The 22,915-nt window shown below is 42.5% G+C and overlaps 1 long non-coding RNA gene across 1 annotated transcript; it reads left to right on the plus strand.

The window, feature by feature from the left end:
- Positions 1-1,063: 1,063 nt before the first annotated feature.
- On the plus strand, positions 1,064-20,865 carry LOC100609700 (uncharacterized). Its single transcript, XR_001714984.4, has 4 exons — positions 1,064-1,350; positions 4,953-5,410; positions 7,549-7,686; positions 16,110-20,865. It is a non-coding gene; the product is annotated as an uncharacterized LOC100609700 (long non-coding RNA).
- Positions 20,866-22,915: the final 2,050 nt, after the last annotated feature.

The following is a 22,915-nucleotide window of genomic DNA, read 5'->3' on the forward strand; positions in this document are numbered from 1 at the left end:
ATATCAGCTTCCCAAAGTGTTGGGATTACAGGCATGCATTGCCGTGCCCGACCCTTATCTTATAACCTAAAGTGTGTGCCCTTTTGATAAATATCTCCCCATTTCTCCTGTCCCCTAACCCCTGGTAACCATCCTACTTTCTGTTTCCAAGAAGTCAAGTTGTTTAGGTTCCACATAGAAGTGATATGATGCAGTATTTGTCTTTCTGTGTCTGGCTTATTTCACTTAGTACAACATCTTCCAGGTTCAACAGTGTTGTTGCAAAACGTCAGGATTTCCTTCTTTTCTAAGGTTCAATAATATTCCATGACATATATGTATGTGTGTGTGTGTGTGTATCACATTTTTAATCTATTAATCTGTTCACAGATACTTAGATTTTCTCCATATTTTGGCTATAGTCAATCATGCTGTAATGAATGTGGAGCTGCAGACATCTTCTCTAGCTACTGATTTCATTTTCTTTGAATGCATACTCAAAAGTGGAATTGATGGATCATGGCGTAGTTCTATTTTTAATTTTTTGAGGAATGTCCATACTGTTTTCCATAATGTCTGTATCAATTTAAATTCTTACAAGCAATATATAAGGGTTCCTATGACTCCACACCCTCTCTAACATGTATTACCTTTTGATTTTTTGATAACACCCATCCCAACAGGTGTGAGGTGACACATCACTGTGGTTTGATTTACATTTCCTGGTGAATAGTGATGCTGAGCACCTTTCCATATAACTGCTGGCCATTTGTATGTATTGTGTGAAAAAAGGTGTATTCGTGTCCTTTGCCTGTTTTTTAACCAGGTTGTTTTTCTTGCTGTTGAGTTGTATGAGTTTCTTACATATTTTCAATATTAACCCCTTATTAGATGTATTGTTTGCAAATATTTTCTCCCATTCTGTGGGTTGCCTTTCCATTTTGCTGATTGTTTCCTTGGCTGTGCAGAAACTTTTTAGTTTGATGGAGTCTCACTTGTTTATTTTTGCTATTGTTACTTGTGCTTTTGGTGCCATATACAAAAAGTCACTGCCAAGACCACTGTCAAGAAGCTTTTTCCTTATTTTTTCTTCTAAAAATTTTGCAATTTCAGATCTTACATACAACTCTTTCTTTTTCCTTTCAGTACCAATCAGCCTTTTTTCATCGTATTTTCCCAGGGAAAGGAGAAGGGAAGAGAAAAGAGTCAGCATGCCTTACAAAATGATTAGAAAATGGGAAAGGAGGTTCCAGGTACAGCAAAATCAACCATCAAATAAACACACCCAGTGATGAAGTCACAAAAGCATGGAGGGGCTCAGTTTCCTGCAGTTCAGGAATGAGGGGAGGGTATCAGGAAAAGAAAGGGCAGGTAAGTCTTTAATTCATTTTATGTTTATTTTTGTGTATGGTATAAAATTGCAACTTTATTCTTTTGCATGTGGATATCTAGCTTCCCAACATTATTTGCTGAAAGATGATCCTTTCTCTATTGTTTATTCTTGGTGTCTTTGTGGAAGATTAGTGGACTATATACACCTGGATTTATTTCTGAGCTTTCTATTCTGTTCCATTAGTCTATGTGTCTGTCATTATGCAAATACCACACTGTTTTGATTACAATAGCTTTGTAATATAATTTGAAAGCAGGAAGTGTGATACCTTCAGCTTTGTTCTTCCTTCTCAAGATTGTTTTACCTACTTGGGGTCTTTTGTGGTTCCATATGAATTTTAGGATTTTTTTTCTATTTAAAAATGTCATTGAAATTTTGATAGAGATTATTTATGTATAGATTCCATTGCATAGTATGGACATTTTTACAGTATTGATTTTTCTGATCCATGAATACAGAATATCTTTCCATTTATTCATTTTTTTTCAATTTCTTTTATTGTTTTATAGCTTTCAGTGCACAGATGTTTCACCGTCTTGGTTAAATGTATTCCTAAGTACTTTATTCTTATTTTTTTGATGCTATCTTCAATGGGCTTGTTTTCTTTTTTTTTTTTTTAATTTTTATTATTATTATTATTATTTTTTATTATACTTTAAGTTTTAGGGTACATGTGCACATTGTGCAGGTTAGTTACATATGTATACATGTGCCATGCTGGTGCGCTGCACCCACTAACTCGTCATCTAGCATTAGGTATATCTCCCAATGCTATCCCTCCCCCCTCCCCCCTCCCCACCACAGTCCCCAGAGTATGATATTCCCCTTCCTGTGTCCATGTGATCTCATTGTTCAATTCCCACCTATGAGTGAGAATATGCGGTGTTTGGTTTTTTGTTCTTGCGATAGTTTACTGAGAATGATGGTTTCCAATTTCATCCATGTCCCTACAAAGGATATGAACTCATCATTTTTTATGGCTGCATAGTATTCCATGGTGTATATGTTTATTTTTTGGATAGTTTGTTTTAGTGTGTATAGGACTAATTTATTTTTGTATGGTGATTCTGTATGCTGCAACTCTACCAAATTCATTTATTAACTCTAACAGTTTTTTGGTGTAGTCTTTAAAAGGGCATGGGATGTGAAGTAGAAATGTTTCGGTTTTATTTTTGCCTCAATTATGGTATGATCTAACACAAGTTATAAAATTTATCTGAATCTCAGTTCCTACATCTGTAAAACAGAGATAATAACATTAGAGTTAAAATATTTTAATTATGTATAACCTGGTGCCAGGCATATAATAAACTATTCAGTGCCTAATAAATAACTCTCATTATGATTCATTTCTCTAAATTTTTAGATGTCAGCAGCATCTCCAATTTGAGGCAATGGGATCCCCCCTGTAATGGCTTTTACCAAATGCCTTCTAACATTCACAAAGCAAAGAAACAAATCAAAACTCTTCCTAAGGGGTGGAAACTTCTCAAACGTAACCCAAGCCAAGAACATTGACTTATTTTGGAAAGTTTCTTTAAAAATTCATCAGGCTATTGTTTCTGGGTTTGAGTTTGATTTGGTTTGAATTATGTTAGTACAAAATAAATATTGTAAATAAATAACAGATATACCCTTTAATTTCAGAGCTGAGGAAGAAAAGTACACTTTGTGCTGGATTTGCAGCCAGCCAGTTTCCAGACAGAGTTTCTGAAAATCAGGCCTCTTCCAATAGTCTGATTGTGTGTAAACCAGTCAGCATAGGAATATCTCTATAGCCAGCACCTGGCCAAGCAGTGGTCAAAGAACAAATCATTGCAAGTCCCCATGTGGAGAAGTCATAGTGTCACAAACCTCTTAAGGAATTTTACAAGTCATCACCAATGTGCATTTGGGTCCATCAGCTGATAAAGCTGTAAGAAATGGCCTTAGTAACTGTCAGATATGGACCTCTCATTGATATTGAAACAGTAAAAGTTCCCTCGTCCCCCAGGCAGGGTATGTGACAGGTGGAGTGGCTAGCTTCCTCAGTGCCCCACTGCACAAACCTCTAGGGGAGCATACAAATGGTCAGGCTGTGGGGTGACCCCACAGCAGCGTCTAGTGATGAATGTTTCCCTTTCCTGAATCCCCAGGGGGGGTGTGTGTGTTACCGGGTGCTCTTTCAGCTTAGCCATCCTCGGGTGGCTTGTGTTTAACCGTTCAATCCCAAGGACAGGGGACTTTCTCTATCCTGGGGTTTCTTGCCTTCCTGTACCAGAAGAATCGGATCATACGTGGGCTTGGAGAATGAGTGCAAGGTTTTATTGAATGGAAGTAGCTCTCAGCAGATGGGGGAGGCAGAAGGGAGATGGAGTGGGAAGGTGAAGGTGGTTCTTCCCTGGAGTCGAGCTGCTCAGCTGCCCAGGTTTTCCTCTGCCTGCCCCGGCCAAACTCCGCATTGTTCTGCCGGTCAATGGCCTGCCGGCGTCAGTCGGGGTGCTCTTCCACCGGCGTCCTTTTGATGCCCAGCTACTTGTGTCTCTGCCTGCTAGGGTCTTGGGGTTTTTGTAGGCACAGGTTGGGGGTGTGGTGGGCCACGCTGGTCTTGGGAAATGCAACATTTGGGATCGAAAACAGGAGTGCCTGTCCTCACCTAGGTCAATGGGCACAGGCCCAGGGGTGGAGCCCTAGCCAGGGACCATGCCCTTCCCTTCCCAGCACTTCCCTGCCCCACTTCCGTTTCAATACTGCAAGTTATCATGATGACTTAGCAGAGTGGTCATGCTGTTTTTTGCTTGTATAGCACTTTGCAGTTTGTAAAAGGGTCCCATTTACAGGATCTCCCTTGAACTTCAGAGAGATTAAGTCACCTGCCCACATGAAATAGGCTCTCATTGTCCAACCAAATTTAGCTTACATATTTTTTGAACACTGATATGGTTTAGATTTGTGGCCCCACTCAAATCTCATGTCAAATTACAATCATCAGCGTTGGAGGAGGGGCTTGGTGGGAAGCCACTGGATCACAGGGGCAGATTTCCCCCTTGTTGTTCTCATGATAGTGAGTGAGTTCTCATGAGCTCTGCCTGTTTAAAAGTGTGTCGTACCTCCCCCTGCTCTCTCTTCCTCACCTCCCCTGCTCTCTCTTCCTCACCTCCCCCTGCTCTCTCTTCCTCCCCTCCCCCTGCTCTCTCTTCCTCACCTCCCCCTGCTCTCTCTTCCTCACCTCCCCCTACTCTCTCTTCCTCACCTCCCCCTGCTCTCTCTTCCTCACCTCCCCCGTTCTCTCTTCCTCACCTCCCCCGTTCTCTCTTCCTCTCTCTTCCTCCTGCTCCAGCGGGTAGGACATGCCTGCCTTCCCTTTGCCTTCTTCCATGATTGTAACTTTCCTGAGGCCTCCACAGCCAGGCATCTTCTAGAGCCTGGGGAACCATAAGCCAATTAAAGTTTTTTTCTTTACAAATTACCTAGTCTTAGGTAGTTCTTTATAGTAATGCAAGAACGGACTAACACAAACACTTTCTATGTGCCAGGCATGTAATAACCATGCTCATATATATGCCCTCATTAGATCTATTTCACCATTCCTATTTTACAGACAAGAAAATGGAGGCAAAGAACATTGGAGTCACTCCCTGGCTACACACGCTGAGGTGATAACCAAGGCAAGACTTGAACACCACTCTCTTTCTGATTGCAAACCTGGTTCTTTTCTTATTATAATGTTATAGTAAATAGCAAATGTCATAAATTGTTATTTACTTACTTTCATGCTGCTCCCACTGGGCAAAAAGAACAAAGAAGAAATAAGAGGAGGAGGAGAGCAAGAGATAGAGGCAGGAGCTGTACTGGAAGTCTACAATAACTCATGGAGGGAGGAAATGTCTTATAGAAGAGGCATTAGATTGAACATCCCGTGGTGTTTTCTACCCCTCGGTTTCTGGAAAACCATATACTTTCATTTATAAACTCTATGCCCAGATCCCAAAGTAGGAATCAAGAGCTCCTTTGAGGACATGCAACCCTTCTCAGAAGTGACTCACATAACAGGATGAGGTAAGATGAAGGCGGCACTGCGGGTCCAACCCTGGCTGAGGATCAGGGTCTGGCACCCTTTGATTTCTCCAGGGAAGATTCAGGTAGGATAGGGGAGAAAGAGGGGGATGAGGTGCTCCCTGCCACCTGGGAGACCCACTGCTTGGTCAAGCCTGCCTGGGCCCTGCCTGGGCCCTGCCTGAAGTCAGCCACAGCCAAGCAACACAGACGATCCTGGAGAACTGAGGATGCCTGGCTTGATTGACAGGAAGGTGGTGGGTTCCAGTAGCATTACTGAGGAGCCCAAGGGCAAGACTTGGGGCACCGCAGTATCCAGGCTGATCAAGGAGCATCTGGCCAGAACTCAGATCAAGGTAGCCAGGGAGCTGCACTTCCTGTGCCTTGAGGGTCTTTTGATAACCAGCCTTTTGTGTGAAGCTGGTTTCTCTAAAGGAACAGAAAGCATGTTGAGTATGGTGAGCTGCAGTATGGAAGGAAACATCTTGTTTACAAATGTCAGGCAGTAATTAGCCTATTTTAAAGAGAGGAGCCACCACTGATGGCTTTTGTTAGCTGAAAACCTCAGTGCTTTCTTGTGGCTGTGCTTGAAGAGGCCGGGTAGACACGGAGACTCTGAACCCAGTTCATAAATCGTTGATTTCATATTTTAAAATCTTGCACTAAAACTGTCACCCCCTCTCGTGGATCACAGATGGTGAAGAACTAATTTGTTACTGTTTGATAACTGCTTTTATGTATCAAAGCTCTTATTTACTACTCTGTGGGGGAAATGACAGACTAAGAGCAATTGTGTGTTTTCTTTCCGTTTGTCTTTAACCGCTAGGCTTCTTGTTTTTACCCTGATGTGTTTTTTCTTTGAAAGATAAAATGGTGAAGCTTTTGCATATGCCAACTTGGCTGAACTCAGTTTTGGGGGGATTGGAAGATGCCTCTCCCAGCACAGACCAGCAGCCTTTTTTTTGGATCCTTTTTCATGTCCCCATGCTCCATAATAACATTCAGGCCAGCCTCTCTTCTCTCTTAAGTCACAAAATGTTTCTAATTATCTATGCAAAGTGAGGCTTTTCTTGTAAAAACTGTGGGGCAAATGTAAGTGCAAGAAGATGGGTAAGGTGAATCCAGTTCACCTGCTCCTAGGACGCAGGCAGACTTTCTTTCCTATAACCACTCACTTCATTCATTCATTCAGTTCATATTTGATTCACTTTTTCATTCAATTAGCCAGTTGTTAATTCTTTCAGACTTTTTGGCTAGATCAGAGCTTAGATTGCAGGCACAGTGGAGGCTGGCACTGGTATGTACTCACCCCTACCACTCCCACCTATGTCCTCGGCCTGTCTTGGACATAACATGAAATGCTTAGAGAAAAAAAATCCAACAATTAGTTAGCTCAGTTTAGCAAACTATAGACTGTGAGCTAAGAATAATTTTTATATTTTCAAATGGTTGGGAACAGTCAAGAGAAGACCAGTAATTCTTGACATGTGAAAATTATCAGAAATTCAAGATTCAGCTTTTTGGAACACTGCCCCACCTGCCTGTTGATGTATCATCTGAGGTTGCTTCATGCTGCAATGGCAGAGTTGAATAGTTGTTACCAGGACCATTGTCTGCAAAACCTAAAATATGTATTACCTGGCCATGTGCAGAAAAACCTTACCAATCCCTGAGCTAGCTCATTCCCTGCTTTCTTTAACAGAGCAGGAACATACTTGAACCATATCCATGGTTCAGGCATAGGCAGCCTCGTCACTTGCTACTTACCCTTTGTTCACTGTGCCCCAGTCATCCTGCCCAAGGTCACCTCCTGCCCCACATCTTTGCACCTCCTATTCTGTCTGCATGCAGAGCTATTCATATTCTTTCTCCACATCAATTTTATTAGTTCTTTTATTTCAGATTTTATATCAAATACAACTTTATCAGAGAAGACTTCATAACTCCCCAGACCAAATTAGCTGTTTGTCGTCTGTTCTTTTATGGACCTCCATTTTTTCTTTTTTTCCTTTGATAAGATCATTTATGAAAGTTTTCAGTTATATTTCTCTTAGTGTCATTATTTAATTAATATCCTTACACTAGCCTTTAAGATTTCCGAAAGCAAAAGCAATGACTGTTCATTTTGTCTTTGCACCCAGGTGCTCAAAAAGGGCCGGTGTGCAGCAGTGAGTGCCAGTTTGAATGAAGGAAGCATGCGTGGCCTGAAGCCTCACCGTGTTCCAGGCGTCCAGTTAAGTGCTCTGCACATAATATCGCACATTGCGCTCCACGATAAGGTATTCGTCTCATTTTACAGATGGAGAAAATAAGGATACTTTCTAGAATTTGGCAGAGTTCTGTCTGGCAGATAGAAACTAGTTCTATTTGACTCCAAATCTCTCATCTCATTCTTATGACTATTTTACAGATAAGGAAATTGTGTGTAAGGCATCATGATTCAAATCAATTCTCACTGGGAAAGAAAAATGCCATAGAAAACATTTTATTCTATACACAAAAAGGTTTTCTCAGCATGTTTTATCAACATAATCATCGTCACATTATCATCATTAAGACATGAAAGAGGAGCGTACAATGGAGAGGCTCTCCTTCCCTCCTCAGTCACTCAAGAACGTGATGGTAAATGGGGTTTTAAGCTGTGTTTTGCTCTACGTTTAATCGTGTTTCCTTTCTTGAATAATCACAAGATGCTACAGTGTTAGAAAGAATATTAGAGAGAATCTAGCTCAGCCAGTTTCCTCGTGACACCCAGAAGTCTGAGATCACTTCCCCTGGTCGTAAAGTGTGGGTTGACGTAGATTCCCAGGACAGACCTCCTCCTGCAGTGTTTGTTCCCAGGACCTCTCCTCCACTCTGCTATTCTAAAAGCACAAAAGAAAATCTCTCCAACGCTTTCTATAATTGAGAATCAATTGCCCATTTGCAACTTCATCATGTCGTATTTTGAGATTTGAGATTGTAAATGCATTTTCATGCATGTTCATTCAATGATGCCCCCACACTTACCCTGTTGCCATGTTAGATTTTGGAGCGCTGAACATATAAAATCAAGAAAACAAATTTTCCCATGTCACTCTTTGGAAAATGTTCCTGCCTCATAAATATTGGAATGTGGATTTCATCATAAGTCAGTCTGTGTTGGGTGCCCACTCTTTTCTGAACTCACACCTCCCTGTTACCCTTTGTTCAAGTGAAGTTTAGAAGGGTTAAATGTTATATTATCAACAATTTGATGACATTAAAAATGAATATGAACAGAGATCAATAATTCAGCATGTAGTTTCAGAGTGTCCCTTAGCTTTCGTTAGAGTTAGAAGCTGATAATGATGACAGTTACGATGACTAAAACAATAGACGTTTAGGAGCTATTTTACATTTGGCAAAGCCCCTTCATCATGAATTTTCTCATGAAATATTCACAACTTTTCTTGTTAGTATCATTCAGTATTATTACTGCCTTATGCAAATGAAGAAATAGAGCTACAGAAAGTTTGTAGGAATTTCCACAAATCATATCATAAATACATGATAGAGCTAGGGAAATTATTCTTTTGTCTTCTAAGGAATAGAGGGAATTTCTGTGTCACCAAACATATCTTTTCGTCTTTTCTCTAATTCCTAAAATTGCAGTAATGTGAAGAAAATCTATAAAAGAAAAATTCCAGTGAAAGATTAAAATATTGGAGTCAACTCACATTGGAGCAAAAATCAGTGGCTGCGTATTTACCTGAGAGGGTCCAGCTCCTGCTGCGGTCTCACGTCATAGTTCATCATGCCTCCCTTGCTGTCCCTAGAAGGTCCCAGTTTGGACAACAATCGTGTACTCATGTGATCTCCCCAGAGACAAAGGACTGAGCAGGCTTGCATGGGGGTCAAGGAAGGAAAGGACAGGAGAGGTGACCAAGAGCAGGGGCCCAGGGTCACCTTCTCCCCAAAAGCTGACTCTGAAGTGGTGAAGGCACAAGATGCATTCTGCAGCAGCCACTGACTTGGTGATGTGTGTCTTGACAGGACTTGGTGTTTACACAGCATCCAGGAGCTCCCCATCTAAGCCCCCTTTGACAGCCTCCATGTGAGCATCTCCCATCTCCCCAGTACCCTGCCGGCCCCTCCACACTGCCCTGTCCATCTCCAGCCATTCTCAGCTTTGCTAACATTTCATGAAAAAACACCTTCTTTCTCTTTGAGCCATGGTCTTTTTCCTTAATTATACCAGAGCACCTCTCAGGTCAACTAGTCTAAGCATGTCCTACAGACATCCCAGCCTTCTTTCAGCATCACTTGTGGAGAATCTGCAGCCAAAGTCAGTGTCCAACAGAGACCCTACATCTGGCCCTGTCAAGCAAGATCACATTTCTCCCCGACTCTCAGGAAAGGCCCACATGGATCCCACAGACTTCCAGAATCCTCAGCCCTCATTTCCTGGATTGCAAAGACCCACCAACCCAATCACCCAAATTTTTCTCTGCAGCTTTGCACGTGCAGCTCAGGTGTGTGTTTCTCTCTCTCTCTGTGTGTGTGTGTGTATGCATGTGCGCCCGTGCACGTGTGTATAGGAGTTGGGGAATAAAATAGAAACCTCAGATAACACATTCTGAAGACATCCCTTCACCATCATCTCTCATATGTTTTTGTTTTTCGGCTAAAAGTGACGACATGTTTACTATTACTCTGAGCCCCACATGGCAAGAGAAAGGCTCATTTCCTACATTCCTCCTTGCACATTCTTCTTAGGAAGCACTAATGTGCATACTTTTCACCAAAAAAGAATCAACTGTGCCTTCCTAAAGTACACTTGGTGCCTGCAAGTGAATGCATTCAAATCTTAAATACGTGGAAGTATAGAAAAGGATTTCTGTATACTTCTTGAATATGTTTATATTCTAACATGGGAAACAGATGTGAATATAAAGAGAGGAGATGTGTTTCCACAAAGCCGAAAGTATGTGAGAAATGTTTAAAATGGTCACAAAACTGCTCGTATAATCCCCGGCAGAGGAGTTCAGGCCGGCACTTCTCTTCGGCCCACTTTCTGTATTACTCTGGCGGCCGTATTGATTTGATTTTTCGAGTCTTCATGCCCTGACCAAGGTCCTGCCTTCTGAATGGGCATCATTAGGGCTTCTTGGTTTGTTTCTCTTGAGGCAGAGGTTTTATGACCTTGAAGATATCAGTTTTCATTTAAGTGGAGGATTTAGAGATGCCAGGCTAAGGCATTATTTGCCTGAATTTTAACTTAATACACAAATCAGTTCTGAATTTCTGCTTGGAAACAGGAAAAGGGTCATTTAAACAATTTAAATATTATTAACTTGCTTAGGAAAAGGAGAAAAAAAAAACCCTCAAACTATAATGGCATCTACAGCTGACAGGATAGATTTATGGAAGTTTTTATTCCATGGTAGAAATATATCTACAGATGCCCCATGGTAAAATTAGGTAGGCTTATGGCACTTAGAAAACTGAAATCTAGAAACACATGGAATGAGTAAGATGATATTTCCAGCAATCAATGCATTCTATAAAGTGATTGGAGAGAGCTTCCTCTACACAACAATTTTGGACTTGAGGTTCCAATTCAGTGTTTCTTGCCCTAAATTATAGTAAAGGCTAAATCTCATTATGACAAACCGTAATAGATCATCAAAATTCTTGAGTTAGACCTAGAAATCTGTTGCGTTATGCGCCTTGATCTAAATGTGACTGGGACTTGGAAACCTTGTTATACTGAAAAGTCTGGCTATACAGATATTTGGCTGATGTATTCAGTGATTCTCATTCCTAGAGCAGGAAAGGGAATGAAGTATACAAGTTTCAGATTGTTTGGTGAGCCGGATCAGATCACAAAGTTGGTCATGCGTCCAGGATGGGGGCACTGGCAGCTCCTAGGAAGCTGCTGTAACACCTGTTTACTGCTCATCCAGCAAGCAAACAAGCTTCGAGAACTCTTAGAGCTCCCTGGGTGGATTCGGTCCCTGAGGCTGACTGTGTTTCTCATGGACGTGGGACTCAGGACTGGATGATCACAGCCTAGCCTGAGCAGAGCATAGATTCTTCTAGGTCGCCAGAGCTGTGGACTGACAAACTTCCCCCAGGCAGGGCAAGTGCAGGTGTCCATTCAGCACCCAGCTGGCCACTCATTGTCATACAAAAGAGTTCTTCGTGCATGGCCATTATATAGGTCTACTTAAGATTTCAGTGCAGGAGGACTAGCTACAAATGAAACTGCTAAAATAGTCTCCTGAAATAAAAGATTACGCTGATACCTGATGTATTGGTCTGTTTTCACACTGCTGGAAAGAACTACCTGAGACTGGGTAATTTATAAAGGAAAGAGGTTTAATTGACTCACAGTTCCACATGGCTGGGGAGGCCTCAGGAAATTTACAATCATGGCAGAAGGTGAAGGGGAAGGAAGACATGTCTTATATGGTGGCAGGAGACAGAGAAAGCAAGCGGGGTATGTGCCACACTTTTAAACCATCTTGTGAGAACTCACTCACTATCACGAGAATAGCAAGGGGGAAATCTGCCCCCAAGATTCAATCTCCTTCCACCAGGTTCCTCCCCTGACACATGGGGATTACAATTAAACATGAGATTTGGATGAGGACACACAGCCAAACCATATCACCTGTGTTTGAGAAAACACTCTCATCTGAAGGGTAAGATAGTAAAACAACTTTATTTAAAAAAATTAAAAAAGAAACAGAAGCTAGCATTTTAGAACCCAATACTTTCTTCCTGTTTGATGATAGACTGCCAAATTCCTTTGGGCAAGCTCAGAAAAAGAAAACAAAAATATATGAATAGGGCAATTTCCTCTAGATGTGTAGCTTAGCGTACTCATCTTATATGGAAAAAATATCAGCTTTACTCTTCATCCACTAGAGAACTAGCAAAAGAATGCATTCCTATGGGAGTTTGTACTCTAAGAAGTCTTTCCATATGCGACAGAAGGGGAAGAAATATCCTTTCACACACGTGCCACTGAGCAGTCTGTTCTTTTAATTTGGCCAAATGTTGTCTAGGCTCTTCTTGGAGTCTCATTCACGGAGACATTTATTCCCTCATCTTACCCTTATTTTAAGGTATATTGAGAAATTAATAGGATGTGTGAACTGTTTTTTGTAGTTCATGTTAATATAGTTCTGCCTGAGAATCCTAAAAGGAGTTGTCTGAGAGCTTTCTAATATCAGAAAAGTTATCTGAAGTTAGGAAATAGGCAAAGAAGATTAGTAAGTATTTTCTCAGTGCAGAGCTGGTTTTGCGTCTTTGATTGACTTTTTGTTGACTGAGCTATTTTACAGCTTTGTTAGGGGCAAAGTTATAGATTTTCATCTGGTAGAGATGCAAATAATTACCATCCACTGGGGGAAACCTCCTCCCAAATATGGCTTATGACCTCACAAAATATCAATTGTGTCTCTCACCTAAGCAATCTTTTCCTAATATCCTCATATTAAACTGTCCATAAATATCCAGCTTCTCAAATTCTCCTTTGAACTCCTATTAACATCTTAGTGGCTTCCTCACTAATTAATGAGCTGAATAGAACTTGGACATTATGTTCATATTTGTGTGAGGGTTGTGTTTTTGAACCTTTTGAAAATTAGACAATAGCTCTAGGAAATAACATGGTCCGGGGCCTAGAAATTTTCTTTGAACATTTTACATACTTCTCTGACTAGCATTCCATTTTTGTACCTATTCTCTACCCGTGGAGCTTTTCTGAGAAGGATTCAATAACTATCACTCTTCCCAAGAAAAATGTACAACTCTCTCTGCACATGCCAGTGCCATCTGGAAGGAGATAGGACTCCACAGCAAACAGGATGAGGCAAAGGAAGTCCAGTGGATATTCCCTCATTTAGAAACTCTGACAGCAGGATGTGGAGGTGCCAATCAGAGTCAGATGCTGCTCATGACTGTGATAACAGCTGCCACTCAGAAGTCTTACGCCCCACCCTGTGGTCCTCTCGGTCCCTCTAATCAGATCCATCTGCCTAGAATGACTTGTGTCTGCTTCATTCACAGGGGCAAGTAAAGTCTCTGCTGAGGTTTTACCTACCTGCCCCTTTCGCATTGGGAGCTTTGCCCTCCCTGTCCAGGTGCTGTCTTCGCTCCAGCCTCGTATCTGTCCCCAAGAGACCTGCTTTGTCTCAGAATGCCACAGGGCTATTAGCACAACTCTTTCTGATTGTTATTCATGATAATTTGTACCTCTGGCTTCACCACTATCTACAAAAATGCACTTCATGCCTCATTATCTGTTCCTGTCTTCTCCGGTTTTCCTTTTCTGGGCACTGTACTCGCTCTTTGGGTACCAAGACTGCTTGGAATCCTCTCTTTTTGTATTGTTGAGTAATTCATCTCTTCTTTTCCAGTGCAAGTCTTGGGGATTTCAACTTAGAAAATAGGCCACTAAGGTATTTTGCTAAGCAAAAGAATTATAGACTCCAAGAAATGTCAATTCTCTAGGAATTCGAAATAGCCATAATCAGTGTTTCTGTCAGTCTGAATGGCATGATTTTTAATGTTCACCCTACACTAGCAAAGGAAGCTGCATGGGAGGTGGCACCAGCCACTGAGGAAGTATCCTGGAGAAAGAATGGGTTTAGAGGGACAGTGGGAAATTTGGTTTTGAAACAGTTCCAAGGGAATTTCCCACGGAACATCCACAGTATCATGTGATGACTTCCAAAGCTTGGAGAAGTTTGCTTCCACCCTGAAACTTTCTGTCCTTCTGCAGAGGTGAGGAAAGCCTTTTCCTCATTTTGGCTGTTAGTCATTGGGAAGCATTTGTTTCTTTCTCTCCGATCCCCTCCCATGAGGTTCCGCCATTCTGAATTACACAGAGGTAGCTCCTTTTGATGCTCAGGGTCCTGTAAAACAAGCAGAAGTTACAGACTTGGAGTGTGACCCACGTGGCAGAGCCTGGCCCCCGCCCACAGCAGCCCTCCCCAGGTCTGCACATATGCCCGTCCCAGTTCTGTGTGGTCTTGGCTGCAGCGGCCGAACATAAAGCCTCGGCTGCTGTTTCACAGCTTGGATTTTAAAGAGCTCATAAGGAGAGATTGAAAGCTGAATATCTAATGCTGTCTTCAGATGCAACATCTATCACCCAGTCTGTGTACAGCATTAGTTGCTAGAAAACTGTCCCACACATGCTTTTAATATCACCCTCAACCAAAAAGAACCCCTCAAATGTACTAATCAACCAACCAGAGTGTGCAGATCTCTGTTAGGCCAGAGCAAAGCAAAATTGTTCAAGTTCTAAACTTACATGTATGGGAAGTGAAATTAACCTAAACTCTTACCTTTTGTCTTATAAAAATGATGTCCTGGAGGATCTTAGAAATTTCCTGGGAAATATTTAATTACCTACTGTAGAGTCTGATAGTTAAATGTAGCTATTATGGAACAGACTTGATACCATTTTGAGCAACCGTAGTCCAACCTGCCTAGGAATCTATATTGTGCCAAGAATCTTTCAGAGGTAATTTAGAGTGCACATTTTTAAAAAAACTAATTAGTAGAAAGATAACTGGATAGAAAGCTGGAGATTTAGGTTCTAATTTGGGTTTGCCTCCTAACCAACCATGCATCCCTGGAAATACGACCCTAGCCTTTCAAGGCGCCAGTTTGATCTGTAAGGCCAAGTAGTTGGATAAAATACTTTCTAAGTGTTTTAGAAAGGTTCTTATAATAAATACTTTCTAAGGGTTCATCAACAACCTTTGCTTACTTCTATGTGCATTTCTAGTTAAGTTCCATTTAAAGAAAAGGAGAAAGATAGAGCTTCTACATTGTCCCTGTTCACTTTTTTCCCCCAATCTAAGGGATTATGGAGGTCTTGTCATCAGGTAGACACTGGCCAAAGCTATTGCTAAGAGCTTCCTCCAAACTTCCTGCTTTTTCAACAAGGTGTTTATCATAATGAATCCATCTCATATTTTTGGCTGCCAGCACCAAAGCATATATTCTCTGTTTCAAGATCTTTGCTACTTTTATGGGGGCCCTGGGAGCCTCGATGGGACGTAGAAGCTACCTCCCATCACTGAAATTTCAGATGCTAGGTACTTGGCTTTGACGACCTCCCATGCACCTTGGGTACAGACTTGGAACTTACCACCAGACAAATATGCCATGGGCTGTAAGTCCTCAGTGGGGCAGAGACCACAGAGATTCCGTGGCGTGGCCATGGTGTGGCTGTGGTGGTTGTAGTCCAGTTGCTTACTTGGGAAGTGGTGCTGGTGCCAGCATACAGGGACCAGGTAAGTGGCATTGAGGTGCAAGATGCAGCCTGCTGCTGGGCCACAGGGCTGTCTTCAGCAGACCAGTTCTGTGGCCTGATTTAGGGGAACTGTTCCCGGTGAACCACCTGTAAATCTGCTGCTCAAACCCTCTCAGTGATTTTGCAAGCTAATCTGCAACATTTTCATACAATCCCTTTATGTCTAACTCAGCCACACTCAGTTTATTTGTTTTGCAACTGAGTACTCTGACGTATATAAGTATAACTGGACAAAAAATAGAGGTTTTCTTATTTCAACTGTTTCCAGAGACCAAAGCTAGATAAAATCATAAATCTAAATTTCTGTCTCCTCCACTAATCTATTGGTTGTTTGAGATCAGGGATGGTGCCTTGTTTATTTCTACTGCTTTAGAACTCAATGCCCTATGACGTCTTTCACAGAACAAATTCTCACATGGGAACCGAGCAAAGTGTAATGGATGTTCCCAGGAGCTGCCTATGGGATTCAAGAAAACTGTATGAGAGGAGTAACATTTGGGCTGGAAGCGAAAATACAAGTAAACATATGTCAAATGGGTAAGTATGGAAAGTGCATTCCAGTAGAAAAAAGCAAGTGTAAAAATACAAAATAGGCCATTTAGAGCATAGCAATTAATTTGGTGCTTCAGGACTACAGCAAGGTGTTTCTTTCCCCACCCAAAAGTCTAGCAGTAGAATTACAGTCATGAGTCACTTAATGACAGGGATACATTCTGAGAAATGCCTCTCTCTATGATTTTATCGTAGTGTGCACTTACATAAACTTAAATGGTATAGCCTACTATATACCTAGGCTATGTGGCATAGCCTGTTGCTCTTGGGCTATAAACCTGTTCAGCATGTTACCGTACTGAATACTGTCGGCAATTATAACACAATGGAAAGTATTTGTGTATCTAAATGTAGAAAAGGTACAGTAAAGGTGCAGTACTATGGACCACTGTCCCATAAGATTGTATGTGGTGCATTATTGACCAAAGCAAGATATGTGTGCTGCATGACTCTATAGTACTGTCTCATGAAATCAACACAGGTCCGGAGCAGCAGACAGTCAAGAGCACGTTCACAGATCAGAATAGCTCCCTCTTTGCCAATCTTAGCTTGAGCTTGAGTGAATTCATTAATTGACTGCTTTAACATATCCAGAGGCAGAATTGGCACATAAAAGGTGAGTGGATCAGCCATGGATTGGCATCTGGTTTATAAATCAGTCTTGCTTACTTGGTTAATGTGAGACTGTCATGAAAGATACAACCTTTCTATTTTGATGATGATAAATTAAGGTTTCCAAACCGGTAAGGAGCAAACTAAGGATAGAGGATAATTTACAAAGAAAATGCCACCTTGTGAGAAATGACCAGCTAGCTCTTCCCTTATGCCATGGTTTGGCTATTTGCAAAATATCCCTTTACTTTGAGTTTTTGTATTTGGTGTGGCTAAAAAGTAGGATTTCTTGAATGTGGGCATGGCATGTATGAATAGTAGGGCCAGAAGAAGAGTGTGGAAGCTAGACGTTTGAGGAAAAGCAGCCCCAATTTTGCATGCTTTATATACTGGGCAGGAGTAAAGCTTCCAGGCTGTGAGTGGGGATGAAAGACAAATTAGAAAAATCACTTTGCTTCAACAAACATTATTTGTGTGGACTACGGAGATGTGGGCTCAGCAAGATGACAACAGCTTTATCATGTTCTCCAGGAGGTCACTATATAGTGGGAAACAGATGAGGGTCTCAGAATTGCAGGACAAGTCCAACAACAGGTACCAGCATGAGACATGGCAATCTGACTGATCATCCACATAAGAAGAGATTGGGAGGCCAACTGAACCCAATCTGACAGCCTCTCCCTGGCAGGTTGGGCAAGGAGGTGGGCTCTGTAGTTAATATCCAGTTCCACTTCTCATGCCCCTCTTGGTCCTGTGGACCCTCAGCCCAGCACCTCCAAGAAAATGTTCTGGGAGGATGAGGTTGCATCTCACCATCTCCCTGGTCCTGTGGACCCTCAGCCCGGCACCTCCAAGAGGATGTTCTGGGAGGATGAGGTTGCATCTCACCATCTCCCTGGTCCTGTGGACCCTCAGCCCGGCACCTCCAAGAGGATGTTCTGGGAGGATGAGGTTGCATCTCACCATCTCCCTGGTCCTGTGGACCCTCAGGCCGGCACCTCCAAGAGGATGTTCTGGGAGGATGAGTTTGCATCCCACCATCTCCCTGTGGGTATTCTCCACATCAGTTTCCTCTGATGGTTCAATTGTCAACGGGTGTCCAGCCGTGTCATCTTTCAGAAGTTGACTGAAGTTCTATACTGGCTGACAGTCAATCCCTCCTCCTTCCCTTTTGGGACAATTTTGGTTTATGGATTTTTTTTTTTTTTTTTTTGAGTGTGAGTTCAATAGTTCTTAAGGCAGAGGAGAGGTAAGAGGGTTCGTCCAGCCTGTCATATTTTTGCATTGCTCATTTCACCCTCACTCCATCCTGGAAAGGCAGGTAATATTATTAATCTAATTTAAAAGATAAGTGTGCCTCTGTGAGTTAGGAAGCTTGCCAAGGCGGCACAGCTGTAAAAGGCAGAGCCAGGCTGGATCCCCCAGCAGCCCCCACTGTGCTTCCTTGTGCAAAGTGGGCTAAGGCCAGGGGGTGTGCAGCAGGGTGCAGCCCTTGTGAGCTCAAGGAGGTTGATGTGGTTGGTGGGCCTCTAGAAGAACCTTGCAGGGTGAAAGTGTGTCTTAAAGCCGTGGTTCCCATACTTTGCTGAATATTAGCGCTTTTAAAAATCCCCATGCATAGCCACATGCCAGGCCAATTACATGCGAATTTCTGGCGGCGGGATTCAGACATCCAAAATTTCTAAAGCTCCCCAAGTGATTCCACTGCAGCCAGGGTAAAATGCAGATTCAGATTCAGTAGCTGTGAGCTGGGACCTGAGAGTCCACATTTCTTTCTCTCCTTTTTTTTTTTTTTTTTTTTTTTTTTCCTGAGAAGGAGTCTGGCTCTGTCACCCAGGCTGGAGTACAGTGGCGTGATCTCGGCTCACCGCAACCTCCACCTCCTGGGTTGAAGCATTTCTCCTGCCTCAGCCTCCTGAGTAGCTGGGATTACAGGCTCCTGCCACCACACCTAGCAAATTTTTGTATTTTTCATGGAGACAGGGTTTTGCCATGTTGGCCAGGCTGGTCTCGAACTCCTGACCTGAGGTAATCCAATCTCCTTGGCCTCCCAAAGTGCTGAGATTACAGGCGTGAGCCACCGTGCCCAGTGGAGTCTACATTTCTAACAAGCTCCAGTGGATGTGGATACAGCCGGCCCCCAGCCCACATGCTGGAGAGTAAAACCTTAGACATGTGCAAGACCCTTTATTTCAGAGTTAATTTTCGGAAAAACAAGCCTGGTTTCCTTGGAGGAGTCCTTGCTGGGAACGAGTCCGTCCTCAGGTGATGCTGCCTTGCCAGGCCACATCCCTGGTATTGCAGCCACTCTGCCAGATCGGTGGCAGTTGGAGCACCACCTTCTGCCTGCCCCACCGTTCCTGCCAGGCTCAGCTGAAGTTTTGCCCTACAGTTGGGGGAAGTAAGTATCAGACGTGTGTGCGGTAAGGAAAAATCATTTTACGGGGAAATCTACTTTGACTGAGAGTTAACAAAATCAAGTTGGAAGAGGGGCATTTCAGTTGGAAACTAGGGAACATTTTTCCCCGTGGCACTTTATTAGACAGCGGAATGAGTTTCCCGGGCAGTAGCGGCCACTTGTTTCATTTAAAAAGACCAATATACAAGAGGTGCTGGCAGAGGGATAGATGAAGTGACCTAAGAGGGTTTCTATTGCTCCAGCTTCTGTTGCCAAATGAAACTCAAACAGCTTTTTCATATCTTAAACAGACCTACATAGAGCAACTGTGAAAATTCCATCCATTATAAATACCTCTTTTAGCAGCAGTTCAGAAATATGCCTCTTGGGTCCCATTCATCCTCAGTAGATGGGATTTGGACGGCCAGGTGGGAGAGGACTTGTGGCTGGGGAGAAGGAAGGTAAGGTCTCCCCGCCGCATCTCCGGATCCCAGGCCGAGGAAGTGGGCCTGGAGAAGCAGAGGTAGGGCGGGCAATCACTTCTTCAACTTTTCTTACGGTGTTTTACAAAATGATGCTGCCCTACCTCTCACCAAGTAAACAATGCAAAGCAGGTGACCATTTGCAAACAGGTTTTCCAGGGGCAGCTGAATTCCTCACGAGGCTTCGAGTTGATCACATCCATTTTGGGTCTGATGACCCTGGCCACGCGGGAGGAGCAGGCAGGTGTTTTCTCTCTGGCTAATCCATGGAATGGGCCGCTTGGAGACAGGCGTGTGTGAAATTGCTTTTCACACCGTTAGGGAGCTGGGATGATCTCTCAACAGCGTAACTGCATGTGAACACTGGCTGGAATATTTTCATTTTAGAAAGGATCGGAGCAAAGTTCTCATTTTTCGTCAGAGATACACTGGAGTATGCAGAAGTCTTTCTGTTCCCCTTAACAAGGTGAGTGAAGAATGCAGGAACAGTGCAAGAAACAGATTAGACTTAAGAAGTAAAGCAACTTCCCTGACCGACTCAGATTTATGGCTTTAATTAGGAAGGCCAACCAGGGTCCTAGGAAAAGCAGAGGAATGACAGACCTGGGTTCAGATCTCATTTCTACAACTTGTTAATTGTGAGATTTTGGGCAAGAACCTCAAACAGACTTCGTTTCCAGTGGGAACAGTCATACCATCAAAACCAGTTGGAGTTCACTGTAGCAGAACTTGTAACAAAGCCTGTTTACTCTCTGCAAGTGAGTCATTATTCCTCACTGACATGGTTTGGATCTGTGTCCTTGCCCAAATCTCATGTGGAATTGTAATCCCCAGTGTTAAAGTTGGGGCCTGGTGAGAGGCAAGTGGATCATGGGGGTGGATTTTCCTCTTGGTGCTGTTCTGGTGATACTGAGTTCTCATGAGATCTGGTTGTTTAAAAGTGTGTGGCCCCTCCCTGCTGTCTCTTGTTCCTGCTCCTCCATGTAAGACACCTACTCCTGCTTTGCCTTCCACCACAATTGGAAGTTCCCTGAGGCCACCCCAGAAGGAGAAGCCTCTATGCTTCCTGTACAGCCTGCAGAACGATGAGCCAATTAAACTTCTTTATAAATTACCCAGTCTCAGGTATGTCTTCATAGCAGTGTGAGAACAGGTTAATACATTCACTATATATCCTTTCTTAGCTGAATTCCTAGGGAAAACACCACTGATGAATTATAAAGCTTACCACAAGTTTTGATTCCATGATTAATGCTCATTCTATAGTATCTGGAGAAATAGCTTAAGATACCAACAAGGCACCCCAAGGTGCCATCAAATTAAGCCTCAGTGAAAATAGTTAAGATGAAGAATAAGAAATATTAGTTATTATCATTTAATCACTTACTATGTAACGTAAGTTCTGAATTAAAGGGTTCTTGGTGGATGTGTTTGTGAAGACAAGGCTGCTTTGATTCTGTGGGAGTTTTAATATTTACATCCATTTCATTATGTAAGATAAAAATTGCTCTAAATTATTACCAAGAAAAATAAATTATGAAGTAATGTATGCAGCAGAAATTCTCACCTCATCCTTGACCTTTAACCTCTGGTTAATGGGGTGAGGGTGGGCCTTTAGGAATGGCCAAGAATGACATGATAATGAGAGACTGGGGCAGGAAACAATTTAAAAACAATTGAATTTACATATAGTTAATGAGTATACATTTTAGAATATCCAAGGAACATCTGTTACTATACTCATGGTATATATACACTGGAAAATTAATTTTAAAATAAATCAGAATGGTTTGTTTTTGGATTTAAAATAGATAAACTTGTCCCAGTGCCCACTGTGTTAAACATCCAACAGTCTTTCAGGATGCCATGTGATCCCAGCAGGGCCACAGAGATGATTCACACATGAAATCTACCCTCAGCTCCTTCCAGACCATCGAGGTTAGACGATGGGAGTGTGAGTCCACTGTGATGTTAGACACACAGTGACCAGTGCCGCAGACTGGTTGAGCCCATTTCTGTGGAAGGGAAGAGGAGAACGGCTCATTTAGAACTGCAGAGGAAAGCCAAGGTTCAAGGAGAAGAGGCATTTGAACTGCATCTTCATCTTTTATTAGGATTCGAATCCAGAAGGAAAAGAAAGGAAATGTTTAGCCTGAGCTGAGGATTGGGGCAAGAGTGTAAGCTGCCAGAAGGGGAAACAGTAGGAACTTGAGTTAGGATGAGTTGTGAACAGGTGTTGGCTTTCAATGCCTAGCTGGAGAGCTAGGCCATTACTTCCTGGGTCCTGGGGAGCAGGTGAACTACAGGAAGGTAAGGATGGTGTTGACAGAAATCTGAGTCTGTTAGCATTTAGTGGGGCACAATGGAACGTCCTTCAGTGGGGAGGCTGGGAGAAGTATTGTAACTGTCCCCATGGAGTAACAGCTCTCTACCCTGACTCAGACAACAGATGCTGAATAACAAGGGTAGTGGGTAGGCTTCTTAGACCTGCTAGAACCAGATCCTGTTATTGGTGTGGATCATTCAGCACATGCAGAGCCAGTCCTAGAAAGGGCCTCAGATAGTTCTCCACATTGAAAGGGACAACATTTTACCCCCTGAAACTGAACAGGCCATGCTTTCTGTAACAGCGTCATCAAAAAGATATTCGGTAAAAAATGCACTCAGCAGGTTTAGGTGCATTTGTCAAGTCTGGAGTTTTTCAGGTGCAATACAATCTAAGAATAAAAGCAGGATCAACAAATCCAATAAGAATGCTTCTTTAAGGTCTCAGGAGATGAATGATGAGACTAGGTTTGAGTCTTCAGGAAATTCAGAAAACAGAAAGAAGGAGACTAGTGATTATCAATCTACCTACACATCAATGCATTGAATATATTATCTCTAATCTTCATAAAAATGCAAAATCAATTACTACTCATTCTACAGTTGTGGAAATTGTAGTTTAGAGGAAACAATTAGTCAAAGGCCACAGGACTCACAAATGTTGAAACTGAAGCTTGACTTTTGGTCAGACTGACTCTTAAAAATCTCTCCACTGGAACCCCTTATTTCAAGGAGATTAGAATGTTTCTCAACTTCTGTTTATGGAGATCATTAGGACATGCAAAAATATAAAATTCATGACAGTGCAGTCTACACAAGAGCATTGAGGGTAGTATTTG

This window comes from Pan troglodytes, chromosome 12, assembly GCF_028858775.2.
Source record: "Pan troglodytes isolate AG18354 chromosome 12, NHGRI_mPanTro3-v2.0_pri, whole genome shotgun sequence".
In the NCBI taxonomy this organism is placed as follows: domain Eukaryota; kingdom Metazoa; phylum Chordata; class Mammalia; order Primates; family Hominidae; genus Pan; species Pan troglodytes.